At 43.3% G+C, this 21,665-nt stretch overlaps 1 protein-coding gene across 9 annotated transcripts in view; it reads right to left on the reverse strand.

The window, feature by feature from the left end:
• LOC109878941 (zinc finger MIZ domain-containing protein 1) overlaps positions 1 to 20,777 on the reverse strand; it is a 237,877-nt gene extending 217,100 nt beyond the window's left edge. For 2 of the 9 annotated variants that reach the window (XM_031823742.1, XM_031823735.1), the window contains exons 1-2: positions 20,544 to 20,776; positions 19,364 to 19,805 (exon numbers count right to left, since the gene is read on the reverse strand). The gene's annotated coding sequence lies outside the window, so the exon portion shown is untranslated. Of the gene's footprint in view, positions 1 to 19,363; positions 19,806 to 20,320; positions 20,469 to 20,543 lie in introns of those variants that run through there. The other 7 variants (XM_031823743.1, XM_031823740.1, XM_031823739.1 and 4 more) reach the window with 6 other exon arrangements.
• Positions 20,778 to 21,665: the final 888 nt, after the last annotated feature.

Here is a 21,665-nt window from a genome sequence, read left to right on the forward strand (position 1 = left end):
AATAGCCTTAATATTCAGGAGGATAAATGTAATCCATATCACCATCATAGTTGCATCATTATTACATTAAACATCACTTTCATAGAAATACACATTCCAGCATTTCCATAATAATTGACGTTTCACGTGCTTATGAAAGGTACATTGCATTACTACAGAGATGGCTTCCCTACAGTACAAATTAATCCCGTACAATATTATATTATTCCCCAATGTCCCTGTTCTGAGATCTTCCTATTGCTTGTTGTAAACATGTAGAGAAAGACTCACAAAAGATAGACAAACAAAACACATGACATTATAGAAAAGTGCCACAGATGTCTCATGTTTTGAAAGAGCTTGCAATTGGCATGCTGACAGCAGGAATGTCCAACGGAGCTGTTGCCAGAGAATGTTCATTTCTCTACCAAAAGTCGCCTCCAACATTGTTTTAGAGAATTTGGCAGTACGTCCAACCGGCCTCACAAAAGCACACCAAGTGTAACCACGCCAGCCCAGGACCTCCACATCCGGCTTCTTCCCTTGCGGGATCGTATGACAACAGCCAACCGGCCAGATGACTAAACTGAGGAGTATATCTGTCTGTAATAAGCCCTTTTGTAAGGAAAAACTCATTCTGAAAACTTCTTTTTATTGCATGTTATTTTTGCATTTCAGCCTAGCTCAGTGCTATCTATTGTGGAGGGGTGGCTAGTGGAAAATACAGAGCGTAGGGGTTGGGAATAGTCTATAGTTGCGCCGTAATCGGCGAAGTATTCTGTCACCCATGGGGACACTACGTCACTGAAAAACCTACAGGGAGAGGTAGAGTTCAAGCCCCCTTGGGGGCTGCATTATATTTAGATTAGAAGTGCCCATCCAAGTAGGCTCACGGTCATTGGCCACAGATAAAATTAGGTCAAATCACGTTATATCTATGATAGCATTGATCGGACATGTCAATACCATACTTTCAAAATCTTAGCCAGCAACCTAGACAAGCAGTCATCACCATGAATCAGGTTGACAATCTACTGGCAAATTTTTCATCCTTGTCTAATGAAGAAAAATTATAGATAAAACATATCGGTGCTCATCGACCATTGGACATAAACATTAGACAACAAGTTGGAAATGCAACTTCAACAATGAGTGGTTTGGAAGGAATCAGTGGCTAATTGTAAGCGTCACTATTTTGCTTCCCCTGCTATTCAGTGGAGACGGTGTGTGGTCCAAGTCTAGGTTTAAGGGTCTCTTTTCCAAGCTTAAAAGGATAAACAATCACACGCAACACCACGGGCCAGAAAAGGTTGAATACGTCGGCCATGCTGTCAATCCAACTTCTGCCATGTTCAAAACACCTGGAAACTCGAAACTGGGAAGTCTCAGACTTCAGTGAGTTCAAGACAACTGGGAACTAACTCAAAGAAAAAAAACAAGCTCCAACTGGAAAAATATGTTGTGAACGGTCATCCAACTAGGAATTCCAAGTCGGGAACTCGGGCCTCTTTCTAGAGCTCTGACCTGAAGATCATTGACGTCATGATTCAACCTTATTTTTTTCCTGAGTTCCTGGTTATCTTGAAAGCACCATAAATCAAGAGAATGCCAAAACTTTGATGACAAAGTTTCATTACAAAATTTGCACACAAGAAGAACCGACGCGCCTCCTTCCTGTTCAAGTGAGAACAGCACAACGGTGAGTCCAAAAATGTACTGTATGCTGCTGCATAGATGATGTAATATGCCAGGGAGAAATGTATACTGCAGCTAAGAAAGTAATAATAAGTGTATTTTGTGTAGTAAGCTGTTAGTATCCCTTAACAATAATGGAGCCAGAGAAGGCAGACGTTTTACGTGTCCCCAACCGATTGTGTTTTATTTATTTTTTTACTTGCGTTTTTTGTAACTTATTTTGTACATAATGTTGCCGCTACTGTCTCTTATGACCGAAAATAACTTCGACATCAGAACTGCGATTCATCACCACGGACTGGCAGAATCTTTTTGTCCATTAACGAGTCTGACAAGCCTGCCCCAAACAATACACGGCTTTCTCTGGAACAGGCCCAGATCCCTGTGATAAGCGTGAAGAGGAGGCGGACAAAAAGGGGCCAAAGGGCTGACTGCCTTCTGAGAATTCGTAGGCGATCGAATAAACCCCCACTGCTTTCCATTCTGCTTGCAAGGGGTGGCGGGCTATGTATTTTTGTAAATAACCGCTGGTGCACAATATCTAAGGAAGTCTCGAGCTATTGCTGGCCTGAGGTAGAGTATCTCATGATAAGCTGTCGACCACACTATCTACTTAGAGAGTTTATCATCTGTATTTTCTTAGCTGTTTACATAGTGCCAGCCTCTGACTTGTGGTAAGACAGCATTGAATGAGCTGTATTCCGCCATAAGCAAACAAGAAAACACTCACCCAGGGGCGACACTCCTTGTGACCGGGGACTTTAATGCAGGGAAACATAAATCAGTTTTACCATATTGCTATCAGTATGTTACATGTGAAACCAGAGGAGAGAAAAAAAACTCTGGACCCACTTTACTCCACACACAGAGACGCATACAAAGCTCTCCGTCGCCCTCCATTTGGCAAATCTGACCATAATTCTATCCTCCCGATTCCTGCTTACAAGCAAAACTTAAAGCAGGAAGCACCAGTGGCTAGAGCAATAAAAAAAATGGTCAGATGAAGCAGATGCTAAGCTACATGACTGTTTTGGTAGCACAGGAATATGGTCCGGGATTCCACCGATGGCAGAGGAGTACACCACATCAGTCATTGGCTTCATCAATAAGTGCTTCGATGACGTCGTCCCCACAGCGACCGTACGCACATACCCCAACCAGAAGCCATGGATTACAGGCAACATCCGCACGGAGCTAAAGGCTAGAGCTGCCGCATTCATGGAGTGGGACTCTAACCCGGACATTTATAAGAAATCCCGCTGTGCCCTCCGACGAACCATCAAACAGGCAAAGTGTCAATACAAGACTAAGATCGAATCGTACTACAACGGCTCCGACGCTCGTCGAATGTTGCTGAGAGCTGCCCAGTGACACAAGCCTGCCAGACGAGCCAAACTACTTCCATGCTCGCTCCGAGGCACATAACACTGAAACATGCATGAGAGCACCAGCTTTTCCGGAAGACTGTGTGATCACGCTCTACGCAGCCGATGTGAGTAAGACCTTTAAACACATCAACATTCACAAGGCCAAAGGGTCGGATTACCAAGACGTGTACTGCGAGCATGCGCTGAACAACTGGCAAGTGTCTTCACCGACCCGTAGCACTCACGTCTGTAGCCATGAAGTGCCAGAAACCCTAGACCCACTCCAATGTACATACCGCCCCAACAGATCCACAGATGACACAATCTTTATTGAACTCCACAATACCCTTTCACACCTGAACAAAAGGAACACTTCTGTGAGAATGCTTTCATTGGCTACAGCTTAGTGTTCAACACCATAGTGCCCTCAAAGCTCATCAATAAACTAAGGACCCTGGGACTAAACACCTCCCTCTGCAACTGGATCCTGGACTTCCTGACGGGCCGCCCTCAGGTGGTAAGAGTAGGTAACAACACATCCGCCACACTGATCCTCAACACAAGGGCCCCTCAGGGGTGCGTGCTCAGTTCCCTCCTGTACTCCCTGTTCACTCATGACTGCACGGCCAGGCACGACTCCATCACCATCATTAAGTTCGTCGATGACATAACAGTGGTAGGCCTGATCACTGACAACGACTAGACAGCCTACAGGGAGAGGGTCAGAGATCTGGCCGTGTGGTGCCAGAACAACAACCACTCCCTCAACGTGATCAAGACAAAGGAGAGGATTGTGGACTACAGGGAAAAAAGGGGACCGAGCATGCCCGCCATTATCAATAACCGGGCTGTAGTGGTGCAGGTTGAGAGCTTCAAATTCCTTGGTGTCCACATCAACAAACTAACATGGACCAAGCACACCAAGACAGTCGTGAAGAGGGCACGACAAAACCTATTCCCGGAGATTGAAAATATTTGGCATGGGTCCTCAGATCCTCAAAAGGTTCTACAGCTGCACCATCAAGAGCATCCCTGACTGGTTGCATCACTGCCTGGTATGGCAACTGCTCGGCCTCTGACCGCAAGGCACTACAGAGGGTCGTGCATACGGCCCAGTACGTCACTGGGGCCAAGCTTCCTGCCATCCAGGACCTCTATGCCAGGCGGTGTCAGAAGAAGGCCCTAAAAATTGTAAAGGACTCCAGCCACCGTAGACAGAGACTGTTCTCTCTACTAACGCACGGCAAGCGGTACCAGAGCGCCAAATCTAGGTCAAGAGGCTTCTAAACAGCTTCCACCCCAAGCCATAAGACTCCTGAACATCTAATCAAATGGCTACCCAGACTATTTGCATTGCCCCCCCTCCCCCTCTTTTACACCGCTGCTACTCTCTGTTGTTATCATCTATACATAGTCACTTTAATAACTCTACCCACATGTACATATTACCTCAACTAACCGGTGCCCCTGCACATTGACTCTGTATATAGTCTTGCTATTGTTATTTTACTGCTGCTCTTTAATTACTTGTTACTTTTATTTCTTATTCTTATCCATATTTAAATTTTTAAACTGCATTGTTGGTTAAGGGCTTGTAAGCAAGCATTTCACTGTAAGGTCCTGCTGTATTCGGCACATGACTAATAAATTGTTATTTGATGTGCTTCACCCTAATAATTTGGTCCCTTTCACCCTCAAAACTTAGCCTGCTGTTCTTTTTTGTGTGTATTTTACCCCTTTTTTTCTCCCCAATTTTGTGGTATCCAATTGTTTTAGTAGCTACTATCTTGTCTGATCGCTACAACTCCCGTACGGACTCGGGAGAGACGAAGGTTGAAAGTCATGCGTCCTCCGATACACCCAACCAAACCGCACTGCTTCTTAACACAGCGCCATCCAACCCGGAAGCCAGCCGCACCAATGTGTCGGAGGAACACCTGACAACCTGACAACCATGGTTAGCGCACACTGCGCCCAGCCCACCTTAGGAGTCGCTGGTGCGCGATGAGACAAGGATTTCCCTACCGGCCAAACCGGCCCTAACCCGGACGACACTAGGCCAATTGTGAGTCGCCCCACGGACCTCCCGGTCGCGGCTGGTTACGACAGAGCCTGGGCGCGAACCCAGAGTCTCTGGTGGCACAGCTGGCGCTGCAGTACAGCGCCCTTAACCACTTCGCCACCCGGGAGTCCTTAGCCTACTGTTCTGACTTGGTATTGCACATTTAGCATATAGGCTGCTTTGGAGAAATGTCATCATTCGAATATTGTAAGCACTTTCATTGTCTGCTTATATGCCCCCTTCATTTATCCTACAGTTCTGACTTGGTGTACAGGGAGAAAATCACGTAAGAACGGCCCATGTTCTGAATTCTGTACATTTCATAAGTTCTGAACAAATAGTTATATCGGCAACGTCTGTCTTAGCTTGCTCATTAATGTTTTAATCAAAATGACGGATTGCCACTTATCCGCTCATCATTCCCTTATGCAATAGCTTGCACATCTCAATTGTCATAAAAAAAACTATTTTTTTTAAAGCAAGTCAGCCATATCAGCTGTATTTTAAAGGCAGTAAATGAGGCTGAATTAACTGTTTCGCTGCCAGACGAGGTTCCGCTGATAGCCAGGTGTACCAGTGGTGAGGATTCACTCCATGGTGCTGAAAACAAAGCTCTGCTGTTGGGACAGCTTTATGTAGGCCCTAACAGTTTGTGGGCACCGTTTGTCACCGTTATAGTGCAATTAATGTATTGTTTAGTGTTGTGGCTTTGCTGGCATGATTATTTTTTCCTCACCAAGACTTACATGGTAAAATCGCCACTGTGTGTGTGTGTGTGTGTGTGTGTGTATATAACGCATTAGCCTATAGTTTCATAAAGCTTTGATAAAGGGAACTTTCACATTACAAGGTTATGTGAGGTGTCAGAATTGGCAGAGAGGTGCTGTCTAGACTCACCTCTTTGTACTGCAATATGCCAAAAGTCAATTAAATACTCTTCCTATTTTATTCAAATGTTTCACACCTCGTAACAACGCTGGTATGGCCTCTGGCCCACTGTAATATAACTGTCAAATCAAAACGGGCTTTTCTCCTTTTCCTAGATCAAATGCAGATCTTTTTTTGTGATAATGTTTTGATGTAAAACTGTCAGTTCATCTGTTTAATATACCAGTAGATCTAAAGAAAGACCCTTCAGGAGTTATCAGAGATAGGCCACAATCAGTCGTCGGGAAGGCAGTCAGTCAGGCAGTCAGCCAGCCAGCTCGTCAGTCAATCAGTCAGTCAGCTAGACAGACAGAGTGACTTCCCACACATAACACCAACTCCCGCTTACAGACAACAAGCAAATATCGCTTGCTTGTGCTGTGACTATTGGCCATTTGAATGAAGTTACAATGCAAACAAAATGCAAATGGTTCATACATGCTGATAGTTCCAGTAGAAGGTAATGGGGTGGCTACCAATATTGTGTTGACTGACAGATGACAAGTCCCTATAGAAGATTACAAATCTATATAGAGAAAGAGTTAGAGAGTGAGACTTAGAAGAAAAAATAAAATAATATTCCCCTGTGGAAAGGATTCTACAAGGAACCCAAAATAGTTCTACCTGGAACCAAAAAGGGTTTTCCTAGGGGTCACAGAGGGATCTTCAAAGGGAGAGGAAGAAGAGAGCTAGAGCGAGAGAAAGAAATGAGAGAGAACAGTGAGAGAGCAAGTGACTGTGAGGAACAGAGGGGAGAGAGTGAGTGACAGAGGGGAGGAGTGGATGATGTTGATCCAACAGCACGCTATGCCATACAGGCTTATCATTGTGTAGGATTTAATGTTTTCCGTCATGATGCCGTCAAGCTGAAACCTGTTTGGCCAGAAAGTGACACTGAGTTTAGAGACACTCCTCTCAAGCACTGACTGCTGTATCTCACCTCAGCTGACCACAAAACACAGAGTTAAGACCAAAAGGCCTGGTAAAAAGTAGTGCACTATATAGGGAATAGGGTTCCATTTGTGACAGAGACCAAGTGGGTACTTAGAATATCAGCAATTATTTTGTGAGTGAAAACGACTAAATTGAGCATCGAGTCGATAGCAACACAAGCAAGATAAAATCACAAAAACATAACTGCAGAACACATGTCCAAACATTGACTGACTCACTCTACTCCCCCTTCTATGAACAGGGGAGGGGAGAGATAGCTAATAATAATCTCACCGCCGGCTGGCCAGCAACCAACATTACCATCATCGCAGTACAAAGGAAATGTAGAGCAGCTCATAGAAAGGCTTCATAACGATTTACAAAGTGACCCGTCAAACAGATTTCCACTGACAGCCTGACAGGTTGCCCGTCTTTCCTCCTCCTCCCAGTCCTTCGCCCTACCACCTCCTCTTCCCCCTCCCTTTCTCTCGCTCATCTCTTCCTCCACCTTTTCTTCTTTCTCTTGCTCCTCCTCGGCAAAGGGAAATACCTCCCCTCCTCCCGACTGTTTCAGGAGCTGGCTGAAGAATGGGCCTGGCTCAATAGAAGCAGGCAGGCAAGAAGCCTATTCAATTCCCTCTCTCTCCCTCTCTTTCCAAACACAAGACCCCTTCAAACAAGTGGGAAACAAGAGGGAAAAGACTTCCTTCGTGGGAGTTGGCTAGTTAAAGTGACAGTCTGCCCCTGATAAGGAACTTGTGACAGAATACAAGTGGCGGAACATCAGTGGTCGCATGGAGAGTTGAAAAAGACAAGTTGCCAATTGTAACAGTTTACTTTTTAGTTTATTGGAACAAATGTGTGTGTATGAGTTATAGGTATTTAGTGCCTGTGTCATGCATTATAATGCATTGTACATATCTTATAAGGCTTTATTATGCGGTTATAATTCAATATGAAGTGTTAAGGTAAAATATCATTTGAACCCCTCAGCTGAGCAGGACATTGTGACCACTGCTTCCTCCTTCACTAAACAGGAGTGGAAACATGCTGTTCCATGTTCAACATGCATACTTACTGTGGACAGACAGGCAGGAGTGAGGAAATTAAGGTAGTTTCCATTATTCATGTAGGCTACAGTATTGGGAAGGTATGCCACTGTCTTTCAACTGACAAAGTCTAACTTTGAGGTATTGAGGACAGCTTCAACATGAGTACACTAGCAGCCTAAAGGCAGCCTAGCTAGTGCTAACAGGGAAGAAGATGTATCTGTTTTGTTGCCTGCTGAACGGTTATACGCTAAGAGGAGAAAAGCACCTTGGCTGTGCCTGGCTTTTAAAAACAGCAGTGTGTGTTTGTGTGTGTTCTCAAGGAGAACATGCCCTTAGTCAAAACACACATTTAAGTTTTTCCTGTTCTGTTCCGGACTTCCAAAAACAAAGGAATTCCAGAGAAAATAAGGACAGGAAGCGCCCCAACCCCCCCCCCCCCACACACACACACACACATGTCGCGCACACACACACCTCTTATGAAATACAGTTATATTGATTAGATATATCAGGGAGACGTACTTACGACATGACATCCAGAGATGTGTGTGTGTGTGCAGTTCATAGACAGGCTAGCCCTATTCCCTGTCTGTGTTTACCATCCCACTATGCACAGATCTGGGATCAGCTTTTCCTCATCTATTAGGAGCTATAAAGTTGAAATGGCTCTGAGAACAGTTGTTAGGGAAACCCATTATAATAACATTACATGTTATGTCTATTATGAGGTATTATAAAATAAATGATTTAATCTCTGATGTCATCTGCCTAGGTCCTCCCGAGTGGTGCAGCAGTCTATGTCACTGCATCGCAGTGCTTGACGCGTCACTACAGCCCAGGGTTCGATCCCAGGCTGTGTCGCAGAAGGCCGTGACCGGGAGACCCATTAGGTGGCGCACAATTTGCGTCGTCCAGTTTAGGGGATGGTTTGGCCAGCCAGGATTCCCTTGTCCCATCGTGCTCTAGCGACTCTTTGTGGCCAGCCGGGTGCCTGCAAGCTGACTTCGGTCGCCAGGTGCACAGTGTTTCCTCCGACACATGGGTGCGGCTGGCTTCCGGGTTAAGCGAGCAATGTGTCAAGAAGCAGTGCGGCATGGCTGGGTTGTGTTTCGGAGGACGCATGGCTCTCGACCTTCACCTCTCCTGAGTCCGTACGGGAGTTGCAACCGATAGGACAAGACTAACTACCAAGTGGATACCACGAAATTGGGGAGAAAAAGGGGTAAAAAGTTAAACTAATAAATCCAAATACAATTTATATATATATTTTTTTTTAAATAGTAATCTGCCTAGCTTTACATAGTCTGTTCTTGTTGTTGGTTTACACACCTGGCATATGTTCCTGAGAAATGGGGATTTGAGCATCTTCTGAATCATTTTAAATCATACAGAAAATGAGAGAGTACCGTTGTTTGTCAACAGATGATTATAAATCACAGCAAGACAATGACAAACATTGTTTTGGAGGCTGCAAGCTGGGCCCTGGCAAGGACTGCAGTGGACAGGGCCCTGGCAAGGACTGCAGTGGACAGGGCCCTGGCAAGTACTCTGCAGTGGATCAATGCTTGTCTCCGGGAACAAACAAAGGTGGGGACACATTTGCGCAACGCACGCACGCTAGTGTTGCACGATATACTAAAACGTCTGTGTTTTTCCGATACTAGAACATGAAAAACGGTTTGGTGCTAGAACTTGTTACTTTTGGTACTTGTCAAATGTGTCTCACGGATCAAGTCTGTCTAAGCTCCTCTCTCATGCTCCCCTTAGCCTGCACTGGGAGTCTGGGCTGCATCATGTTAGCTCCCCTCTCATGCTCCACTTAGCCTGCACTGGGAGTCTGGGCTGCATCATGTTAGCTCCCCTCTCATGCTCCCCTTAGCCTGCACTGGGAGTCTGGGCTGCATCATGTTAGCTCCCCTCTCATGCTCCACTTAGCCTGCACTGGGAATCTGGGCTGCATCATGTTAGCTCCCCTCTCATGCTCCCCTTAGCCTGCACTGGGAGTCTGGGCTGCATCATGTTAGCTCACCTCTCATGCTCCCCTTAGCCTGCACTGGGAGTCTGGGCTACATCATGTTAGCTCACCTCTCATGCTCCCCTTAGCCTGCACTGGGAGTCTGGGCTGCATCATGTTAGCTCCCCTCTCATGCTCCACTTAGCCTGCACTGGGAGTCTGGGCTGCATCATGTTAGCTCCCCTCTCATGCTCCTCTTAGCCTGCACTGGGAGTCTGGGCTGCATCATGTTAGCTCCCCTCTCATGCTCCACTTAGCCTGCACTGGGAGTCTGGGCTACATCATGTTAGCTCCCCTCTCATGCTCCTCTTAGCCTGCACTGGGAGTCTGGGCTGCATCATGTTAGCTCCCCTCTCATGCTCCACTTAGCCTGCACTGGGAGTCTGGGCTGCATCATGTTAGCTCCCCTCTCATGCTCCTCTTAGCCTGCACTGGGAGTCTGGGCTGCATCATGTTAGCTCCCCTCTCATGCTCCTCTTAGCCTGCACTGGGAGTCTGGGCTGCATCATGTTAGCTCCCCTCTCATGCTCCTCTTAGCCTGCACTGGGAGTCTGGGCTGCATCATGTTAGCTCCCCTCTCATGCTCCACTTAAGTTAACACACTGGATTAATGCGACACCACATGTAGAAATGTTAAATCTGTTAATTACTGTTTGCAAAACAATGTCCATACAGGCTAGAACACGTTACAATGCAAGAAGATAGCGGTAGCTTCCAGCTTTACAGGCTAACTTTCCTTGCTAGCTAACAGCTTAAGCTAACATCAATTCACTACCCCTAGTACTTTGTGATAATATGCTAACCATGACAACTAATTGCCACCAAAACTTTATTAATTCACTTTAAATATATATATAATTGACTCTCTCTCACATCTCTCCCAAATATTATCTTGTTTCAGTGAATTTATTGCCTCAGCAAACTGACTAGTGCTCCAACTGACGACCCCCATCCTGCTTCATGAATGATGTCATTACTGGTTAAAGAGCATGCACTTTTATAAAATAAGCTACTTCTATGCAAATGTTGTTGATCAGTAGAATAAATTAAGTCCCAAATGGAAGGCAAACAGATTATCCTCTGTAGCCCCATGAAAATCAGCCAAAACTACTGCAAAGGGAGAGGAAAATAATATTGTATCTGGTACAACACATCGACTGGCTGATAAACTGGGGAGAGGATTTCCGATTGGGGTGATTTAGGGTTAAGTATCACAAATATATTGTAGATATTGTTTTATTTATGTAGTTTAGATATACTGATGAGTGATATCATTTCACTGAATGACCAAAGTGATAACTATTTTAATTAGACAGGTACACGACAGCTGTCATGGGATGAGACAAATATGCTTTTCCTCTGGCCCCCTCTACCCCTCTTTCACCTCTGTCTTTCTCTCTCTCTCTCTCCACAGCGAGGGAGGTTTTAATATGTCTCTTTATCTGAGCCGCCCAGGCAGCAGGGGTATGAAAGGACCGGCAGGGCTTAGAACCCTGGGAAACAGCCACGCACGCACACACACACACACACACGGAAACAGCCTGGCTTACACTGCCAGAGTCACAATGAGGGGAGGGCAGCAAGTGGGCACACACACAACTCACACACACATACTCAATCGTTCTCTCTCTAAAGGACACACTCGCTGCTGGCTGAGTGGTTGGGAGGAGGCGGCAGGCAGGGAGAGACAGAGCGCTGTGGGGCTTGCAGTGACACGCCAATTTGATATTGGGACATGTGGGAACACAACTAAAATGTTTACAGTGTGCAACAAAAACAGAAACACAACTGTATATTAGTGTAAATACGTGCTTGCCTCACCTCTTGCCCAAATATTCCATACTCAAGAAATGTTGATACTCCATCCATATCAGTTTTTATTTTCTCTATTACACAACACCCCAATATCTAACATTTGACCTTCAATTAGTTTCACTGTGTACAAATTGTCAGAGAACAAGGAATTACAGTACAGATCTGCTATCTTAACTTGATCACTCTGTTGTCGCAACGAATTTTCCACCGCAGCATGAAGTGCAAATTGTAGTGTATTCAATTTTTTATAAAATGGCTTCTAAAGTTTGTAATTTCCACTTAAAAATGGCAGACTTGATTAGTCCTAACGAAAAATGTATCAACCCCTACAAAAATGTCCATTAATTAGAATCCACATAATAATTAAAATGTCCTGTTGATGCAGGATTATTTTCCTGCTGTGAAAAACTGAGTCAAATTAAAGATACAATCCGGGATTTTAAGAACTTACAAATTCTTAACATAGTGTACGAATTGGAATTCGTAACATGCCATACAACTACAGCACAAGTCCAAAGTTTGGACACACCTACTCATTCAAGGGGTTTTCTTTATTTTTACTATTTGCTACATAGTAGAATAATAGTGGAGACATCAAAACTATGAAATAACACATATTGACCCATGTAGTAACCAAAAAAGTGTTAAACAAAATCAGACTATATTTTATATTTGAGATTCTTCAAAGTAGCCACCCTTTGCCTTGACAGCTTTGCACACCGTTTGCATTCCCTCAACCAGCTTCATAAGGTAGTCACTTGGAATGCAGGTGTGCCTTCTTAAAAGTTCATGTGTGAAATGTCTAATTATTAATATATTTGAGCCAATCAGTTGTGTTGTGACAAGGTAGGGGTGGAATACAGACGAAACCTCTATTTGGTAAAAGACCAAGTCCAAATTATGGTAAGAACAGCTCAAATAAGAAAAGAGAAACGACAGTCCATCATTACTTCAAGACATGAAGGTTAATACGGAAAATTTCAAGAACGTAGAACGTTTCGTCAAGCGCAGTCGCAAAAACCATCAAGTGCTATGATGAAACTGGCTCTCATGAAGACCGCTACAGGAATGGAAGAGTTAACTCTTCTGCAGCGATACGCCATCCCATCTGGTTTGCGCTTAGTGGGACTATCATTTGGATTTCAACAGGCCAATGACCCAAAAAAACACCTCCAGGCTGTGTAAGGGCTATTTGACCAAGAAAGAGTGATGAGTGCACCTGACCTCCACAGTCACCCAACCTCAACCCAATTGAGATGGTTTGGGATAAGTTGGACCGCAGTGTGAAGGAAAAGCAGCCAGCAAGTGCTCAACATATGTGGGAACTCCTTCAAGACTGTTGGAAAAGCATTCCTCATGAAACTGGTTGAGAGAATACCAAGAGTGTGCAAAGCCGTCATCAAGGCAAAGGGTGACTAATTTGAAGAATCTCAAATATAAAATATATGTTGGATTTGATAAACACTTTTTTGGTTACTACATGATTCCATATGTGTTATTTCATACTGTTAATGTCTTCACTATTATTCTACAATGTAAAAATAAAGAAACCCCTTGAATGAGTAGGTGCGTCCAAACTTTTGAATGATACTTTATGTATGTATGCATGCGCGTGTGTGTGTGTGTGTGTATAAATTAGAGGTTGGCCGATTAATTAGGGCCGATTTCAAGTTTTCATAACAAATCGGAAATCGGTATTTTTGGACACCGATTTGGCCGATGTTTTTTTTTTTACACCTTTATTTAATCTTTATTTAACTAGGCAAGTCAGTTAAGAACACATTCTTGTTTTCAATGATGGCCTAGGAACGGTGGGTTATATGCCTCGTTCAGGGGCAGAACGACAGATTTTTTACCTTGTCAGCTCGGGGGATTCAATCTTGCAACCTTAGAGTTAACTAGTCCAACGCTCTAACCACCTGATTACATTGCACTCCACAGGGAGCCTGCCTGTTACGCGAATGCAGTAGAAGCCAAGGTAAGTTGCTAGCTAGCATTAAACTTATCTTATTATAAAAAACAATCAATCATAATCACCAGTTAACTACACATGGTTGATGATATTACTAGTTTATCTAGCGTGTCCTGCGTTGCATATAATCGATGCGTTGCGTATCGTTGCTCCAACGTGTACCTAACCATAAACATCAATGCCTTTCTTCACATCAATACACAGAAGTATATATTTTTAAACCTGCATATTCAGATAAAAGAAATCCAGGTTAGCAGGCAATATTAACCAGGTGAAATTGTGTCACTTCTCTTGCGTTCATTGCATGCAGAGTCAGTGTATATGCAACAGTAATTTGCCAGATTTTTTGGTAATTATGACATAACACTGAAGGTTGTGCAATGTAACAGGAATATTTAGACTTATGGATGCCACCCGTTAGATAAAATACGGAACGGTTCCGTATTTCACTGAAAGAATAAACGGCTTGTTTTCGAGATGATAGTTTCCGGATTCTACCATATTAATGACATAAGGCTCGTATTTCTGTGTGTTATTATGTTATAACTAAGTCTATGATTTGATAGAGCAGTCTGACTGAGCGGTGGTAGGCAGCAGCAGGCTCGTAAGCATTCATTCAAACAGCACTTTTGTGCGTTTTGCCAGCAGCTCTTCACAAGCACAGCGCTGTTTATGACTTCAAGCCTATCAACTCCTGAGATTAGGCTGGTGTAACCGATGTGAAATGGCTAGCTAGTTAGCGGGGTGCGCGCTAATAGTGTTTCAAACGTCACTCACTCTGAGACTTGGAGTGGCTGTTCCCCTTGCTCTGCATGTATAACGCTGCTTTGAGGGTAGCTGTTGTTGATGTGTTCCTGGTTCGAGCCCAGGTAGGAGCGAGGAGAGGTACGGAAGCTATACTGTTACAATGGCAATACTAAAGTGCCTATAAGAACATCCAATAGTCAAAGGTTAATGAAATACAAATGGTGTAGAGAGAAATAGTCCTATAATAACTACAACCTAAAACTTCTTACCTGGGAATATTGAAGACTCGTGTTAAAAGGAACCACCAGCTTTCATATGTTCTGAGCAAGGAACTTAAACGTTAGCTTTCTTACATGGCACATATTGTACTTTTACTTTCGTCTCCAAAACTTTGGTTTTGCATTATTTAAACCAAATTGAACATGTTTCATTATTTGTTTGAGGCTAAATTGATTTTATTGATGTATTATATTAAGTTTAAAAAGTGTTCATTCAGTATTGTTGTAGCTGTCATTATTACAAATACTTTTTTGTTTTATATATATATTTTTTTTTTTTTTATGGCCTATTAATCGGTATTGGCGTTGAAAAATCATAATCGGTCGACCTCTAGTATAAATAAATATAAATATGTATATATACAAACACACACACACACATTTAGTTTTTTTGCAAGACGTAACATATCATACGAAATGGATCACGTTGTACACAATTGTGCAAAAGTACTAGCTAAAATTATACAAAACCTGTGTAGCATCATTTTAAGATGGCACATCTGTATGTATCCTAGAGGGTAGGTTGGATGTGATTCTACCCTCTTCATGCAGTCTACACCATCACTCTCCATCCCACACACATAGTAACATTAAACCCATAGCCCAAACACACAGTCACAGACATAAAGTCAGACTTCCTATAAAGGAATAGAAGATCATTATTCTGATGAGGTAATAGAAAATACATTTGAAATAGTAGTGATGAGAGGTGGGTGGCTTCACAAAAACAATCAATTACACTGTTATTACTCTGGTATGAGAGAGAGACATGGCAGAGGTTGTAGTTAACTTCCATACAGTCAGAGAGGCTGTATTATCAAATGAGAGACCTATATAACCTAGACGGATCACAGAGGAGAGAGCTGACACAGTGAACTCACCAACCCAGCATGGAAACAGAAGAGACTAATGAGCTTGGCTGGAGTCCTAAATGGCACCCTATTCTCTATAGAGCGCACTACTTTTGACTTTCTCTAAGTAATGCACTATATAGGGAATAGGGTTCCGTGGGGGAGGCAGCCGTACTGTACTGTACTCACAAGAAAACAGTCTAAGGACAACGTGTTTGTCTTAAACAGGATTTACAAGACAAACACACACAGTGCTGAGCGATTAACTGACATTGTGATTTTTTTCATTATTAAACCACTAATTGACCGACGTCGGTTCAATTACTTGAATTCCATTTAGTTCTGGGTTTTTTGTGAGCCCAACGTGCCGTTTCTCTAGAGAAATCATTTAATTTCCTAGCGAAATGAAGTCAAGAAATATATGGCACACTGGGCTGAAGGGAGTTGTAGTTTTCACTAGGCAAATATTGAACCTAGTTCAGTTCAGAAATGTGGTAATTAAAAGGGAAATGTAAAAAATGTTCAACTTCATATTCATCATCTCCAGCACCACCCAAACATCAACATGTGAAAAAGACAAGTTTCTATGTTTTGTTGTAATTGGTTTTAAAAAAATCACACAATGCACATGGATGATGTTATTGGAAACAATTATCTTCACCCATCTTTTTTACTACAAAACATAGAAACGCGCCATTTTCACATATGTTGCTGTTGGTGTGGTGCTGGAGACAATGAATATGAAGTTGAATTTGTTATTTTGCTTGAACTACAATAACCATAATCCACTGCGTCTTTTTTTCCCTACTTGGACAGAGATGGATACACTTTTACGTCTGCTATGTTAGGTTAGATACACACAGACCACATGAGAGAGAGGGATAGAGACGGTTTGTGAAAGTATGCCTTATCTACTTTGAAAAACGAATAAAATGATTGCCAGGCAGCTATTCAGCAATCTTTGCCAGGCTGGCCTAGCTAAATAGGATGACTAAAGTACAGTATGGGGAGCACAGAGACAACGTTAGACAGTTGTCTGTCTGGCTGCTACTGTCTGAGCAGAGATGAGATGATGACTAAATAAAACTAAGTAATATACAACTAAAATAATTTATTATTTCATAGCCATTTCCTAATTTTCTATGTGGACCTGACAGAGACAATGGAATACTTGCAATGTTTGCAATTGAATGATCACTATTTTGGGCTTTGGAATTTCATAATGCATTTAAGGTATAAATTATAATTTTTTAATCGTAAATTGAGATTATTTTTTTATAATCAAACCACAAATGATCCAACCTCAAAAAGCACTAATCGCTCAGCACTAACACACACACACTCGCGTGCAGATTGCTCAGACACACACTTCACTGCCACGGACACAGCAAGTGAAGATTTCATCAGCAGTAAAAATGTGAAGGTAATTGTTTGCGATGGTGAGAAATCTTGAGTGCAGGCAGCCAGTAAGTCAACCAGTCAGTCAGTTAGCCAGTCAATCAGTAAGTCAGCTGTCCAGCCAGTCAGCCAGGTAGGCAGGGAAACAGGCAGGCATGGAGGACGGATGGACAGACGGACAGTGGTAGGGAACATTGTGTTCTCCTTGAACTCTCATCTTGTTCCTCGTGGAGCCTCCTAGCCGGGTGTCATTTATCATTCAAGGGCCCCTGCTCCAGCACTGCCCAGACACACACACAGGCATGCACACACACTGCTCAGACACACGCACTGCAGAAGGGAACTGAACAGGACGTGGCCATTGTGACATCCCCTTCCCTGCACTCGTTGCGCAAAGTACCAACGAACGTCAAATCAAACATGCATGAGCCAGTGACAGGGTAAGGCCAGTGAGTTCTCTTTTTCCAGTCTCTCTCTCGCTCTTAAACTCACATGTACTTTCTGTTTCTCTACCTGTATCTACCACTCTTCTCTCTCTCTCTCCCTCTGCCTCTTTCAAGGAAAGGCACTTACCGAGACAGGGGCTATATGCTGTTCTGATACCTTACTGAAGTAAAGGCTCTCATTAAACGAGTGAGTGTTACCGGCTGACCCCCCCCCCCCCCCCCCCCCCCCCCCCCCCAGAAGACTGGTCTGAGGCTGGTTGGCAGAGGTAAAAATGGATAGATAGGCCCCACAGGGCAGCACTCACAGATGTGTGAATAGAAGTCAGTAACAGTGAGTCAGAGTACCAGTCTGCGCTCTCTTGATATGTGCTTGTTTACAATATTGTAACACCCTATAAACAAAACCAAATAGTAGTTTGATCTTTCTCTCTCTCTCTCTCAACCTAGCTGGGTAAATATGGTTAGAGTGCCAGTTTCTATTAAGGTCTAATGCTACACAATAGTAATTCAAATCAAATGGAATTGCGACCAGGAGGCTATCATGCAGTCAAATTAATCAATAGCCTTTTGGAGAGAGAGAGATAACAAATTCAATAGTGTGAACACTGAGGAAGTCTGGTGCAGTCAAATTCAAATGGAACACTTCAGATATGCAATATGCCAAATGTAAAAGCTCCATGCAGATTTAGATTTTCTTAATATTCCTCTGCATTATTGACATATTTCTCCACTTAGAGATATTCTCCCTGACATAAATTTCAAGAAAATACAAATTAAAGCATTTCACAAAAACAACTGTGATATGTTCAACAACCAAGAGAACCACGCCACACAGAGAGAATCTGACTGACAGAAACAAAGGTTGTCTTGTGCTATGGGACAGACGGACAGGAGTGGGTGGTATAAGAGCCGAAGGCATGACACCAGCAGACAGAGAATCCATGTCTAGTGAGCGAGTCTAAGTGAACGCCAGCCAACAATTTCACAACCTACAATAGAACACTAACAGTTAGGTGAAACGTCAAGCTGTCACAGCAGTGATTAGTGTGGTGTAGGTTCTAAATGCGTTACCTTAGCTCAATTCTAGACTCTGAGGCTGTGGGTGGGGAATGGGAATAGAGAGAATATGGAAGAAGAATGGAACTACTACGAGTTTGTGATTGAGTGAGGAGCAATGGGAGTGTATTTAAAGGGTTTCATCTTGCTTTATTTCCTTGTATCCATTGCCTAATGAATGCAGATAGGTGGATGGGCTTCCCTCATACAGCTTGTGATCTTGGCTGACTAGGGAAGATGTGGGTGGAATAGCAACAGAATCATAATACACATCCCGGCCTAGATCCAATATGCATATGATTAATTTCCTTGTTTCCTCTATGGTCTCCCTTAATCCACCACTCCACTCACCCACACTGTCAGTCCATAAACACAGCATTGATTCCAATTGTATTGATTGGCTTCGTTTCATTGTCTCCTTTGCTTCATGACTGCTGACAGGTGAAAAAAGGTGGATGGGTGGGCTTCCCTCATACAACTTGCACCTGTTATCTTGACTGACAGTGAGATAGTGTGTGTATGGTGTGGGGCTTTAGAAGTGTTGTTAACTTACAGTTACACTGACTAGGTCAAGTTCACTGTTTCCAATGAAGTTTTATTAACACATTCTTACAAGCTGTGTCTATTAATCAATTATAAACATAACACATTCCAGTTATGTTAAGGACAGTGTAAGCAGCTGGTAAATATGTTCACATTTAAATGGTGTGTATTGTAGACTACATTAAACTACCTTTATGATAACATAAACAAAACCCATCCATGTATTACCTTGTTGGATTACGGTTTTCTGGAAGTGGAGTTTCATGCCCCTTTACAACATCTGAAATCAACATCCATAGCTTTTCCTCCCTGCCTCTCTCTGAACTACCGCACCCGCTCCAACTCGTGTTTCCCCCAACTCCCATACCTCACTAACGAGAGGAAAGGGGCATTCTCTCTCTCCCTCCCGTTCATTCAGTGCAGTCTACAAGATTTTTTCCTCTGCGAGTTGGCTGCTCTCTGTCTCTCCCATCATGGCCCGGGTGGAGAGGGTAATGAAAGAGAAGCCAGTTCTGCTCCCTCCTTTTCTCCCTCCCACCCACCGGGAGGTCCGCCCGCCGCTGCCCCGGCTGGCCTCACATCCAGACGGAGGAATTTATCGGGGAGGGCTCGCCAGAGACGCCGCCGCCCGTGGCACGCACAGCGGCCCAGCGATTGGTTTTCTGCAAGTCTGATTGGAAAATACAATGCAAGATATAAAGTCTATTTTAACAGTTCAGTGCTGCATAATTTACGTAGCGCGGGCATCCAAATAATAGCCTAGTAGGCTAGGCCTACACATTTTACATGTTGAGAGCGGGAGATACAAATGTTACATTGTAACACTAACAACGTGCCAAAACAGCAAAGCAGTTTGGATTTGTGGTATGCTATTATTACAACAGGTAGGCTAGGCTATTTTAGAAAGCAGTCGACTCAGTCCAGCCTTGTTTTGCTTGCTGAACTAGCCTATTAGTTACCTGACATACATTCCCAGATTAAGGGAAGATTAACCCCAGCAAACTAATCAACCTCATTTGTTTACCAACAATCAAACAGCCTTCTCTAAATGTCTCGATGTAGGCTAAACGCAACCGAACAAACCACAACTAACCGCACGCAAGCAACAAATCCACGCTGTGCACGGATCTAGCTAAAAATATATATTTCTAGACTCGGACGCAATAGTAAAAATAAAAAAAATACCCTATCTAGTTTAAGTATACCGGCTGGTTCTGTTCTGATTCTCTGGCTTCTGGGTCAGTCTATTGTTGGCGCTGGGGTTGAGTCTGGCCAGCGAGCAGCGAACTCATCGAAGGCAGTAACGTTAATGCCCACACACAAAACCATGTCTGTCTGTGCAACCAACCCACGGCGAGGTGTGATTGAACAGCCTACAATACGGAAACAACCACGGAACGGAACTTACTTTTAGCTCGGCTAGGAGAAGAAATCCGCTTTGTTTTCCCGAATTTCGTGTAGACCTACACTGCGTCCCTTTTCACTTCACAAATACAAGAAAAACCGATCACCGTAGCGTTAGCGTGTGAGTGACTGAATCAACTACCGTAGAGAGCCACGGCAAGTTGAAGTGTCAAATTACACTGGCTATTCAGTTACCACAGAAGGAGCCATGCTTTGCGGCTGCTGACAAAATGTGTCCCAGACTCCGGTGGTGGGAGCGATTTAGGAATAATACGGGAGTGACCTGCATTACAGAAAGGCCATAGGACAAGCTGGAAACGCCTGAGCGGACGAGAGTGAAATCATTTTTGCCACGGTCAGTTTGGATTTCGATTCTTAGTGGAGGAGGTGTGTTTGGTAATGTATTACCAACTGAATACATTTTTCAAATATTTATAAACTGTTGAAATCAAATCACTCAAAAACGTGCTAAACAATTTAATAGATGCAGGCCTATATTAGGACTAATATTGATTATATAAATGATGATACTAATAGCCTAATAATAACAAATGGTAATAATGATTACAATGGTAATACACAAATCAATACAAATATGCCTATATTGTAATAATAATAACAATAATAATAACAATAATAACAACACTCACATAATAATAATAACATAGGCTAGCTAAGATGTCTACATAAACACTATTCACAATATGCATAATCATAATAATTATAATAATTGAAATAATAGGAGAATATTATAAATAGTCTTAATGGCATATAAAATAAACAAATTATTGTTGTTGTTATCATTAGGCTACTATTTTCCTCCTCATCATCATTGTCCTCTCTAAATAACAACATCGTTGCTAGCCTATATTTTACATGTCACATCCGCTCTCAGTCGTCGACAGAGAGTCCGAGCGCCATGCAGATCTTTGGTGAGTAGGCTATCGGTTCCGTATTTTGCGAGTCACCGGTCTCCGACGGAAGCTACGGAATAACAAAGACATGTTTGAGAGGCGAGCAGCGGCAGCTACAGCGGCAGGCTTGGCTGAGTGCTGACGTCAAGGAACAATGTCTCCCCGACACACATGCACGCGCTCGCACACACAGGAACGAGTGCACACACGCG

Source organism: Oncorhynchus kisutch, linkage group LG4, assembly GCF_002021735.2.
Source record: "Oncorhynchus kisutch isolate 150728-3 linkage group LG4, Okis_V2, whole genome shotgun sequence".
Lineage (NCBI taxonomy): Eukaryota > Metazoa > Chordata > Actinopteri > Salmoniformes > Salmonidae > Oncorhynchus > Oncorhynchus kisutch.